We start from the raw sequence: 997 nt of genomic DNA on the forward strand, positions 1-997 counted from the left end.
TACTTTGAAAATGTTGATTCTAGTTTTCAACTAGATTGTGCAGGGTGGTCCGATAAAACTGTCCAGGTTATGAACCATCAAGCATATCATGATGGTGACCTCTCAATGATCCCCAGTGCCTGCATCTCTGCAACAGCTTCTTCCATATCGCGTCTATGCACTGGGGATATATGTCTGGGAGCATGTTTAATAGGGCGACTTCTACCTTTATCGACTTGATGCTTCACTAGGTCTGTAGCATGAATACACAATAGCTTCCACAGCTTGTCAGCCTGCTCTCCTGTAAGACCTTGGACAGTCCTCTATCCAAGGCCTTACAAATGGGGAGGCACGTTAGCCCTTACCTCAAACTGCCTCACCACTGTATTGTTTACAAAAGGCACCTCCATGTCACTGACTTGCAAAGACTTTCTCTTGAAATCCACCAATGCTTCACATTGCGCAAGATAATACTGACCAAGGAGGCAGGGGTCTTCCATGTCTTCTACATAAGCCAGTAGACGGTGCTCGGTGCTACCAACCCCTTTCACCACTTCTGTGGAACCCCTCAGTTGCGCACGGTGCTCTGTAACTCCACGCATCCAATGTGACGCAAGAGAAAGGCCTTGCTTTGCGGTAATTGTGTTCATGGTCCTGTCTGCGCCGGTGTCTTTTGTAAGACAATATGGATTGCCACTGCCTGCACCCTCGACCTGTGGTTTAGTTGCTGCTGTCCAAGCTATGCAACTAATTAAATGGACTGGGGCTTGGCAGTTGTCCTCAAGCCTCCCGTCGTTTTCCCGCGGACTGCAGGGCTGGTGTTGGTATCCTAAAGCCACATAGTTGGTTGATTGCGTCTTAGACTTGGGGCAGTATTGCTTATGGTGACCTTGCTGACCACTCCAACATTTTCCCTCGAATCTCGTCCTGGGACTGCTCGAGCGCCTCCTCACCAGTGCATGCCTGACTCTGAGACCTTGCTGGACTCTTGGGTACACCTGCACTACACTAATGTTGA

This window comes from Penaeus monodon, chromosome 22 (assembly GCF_015228065.2).
Source record: "Penaeus monodon isolate SGIC_2016 chromosome 22, NSTDA_Pmon_1, whole genome shotgun sequence".
Classification (NCBI taxonomy): domain Eukaryota; kingdom Metazoa; phylum Arthropoda; class Malacostraca; order Decapoda; family Penaeidae; genus Penaeus; species Penaeus monodon.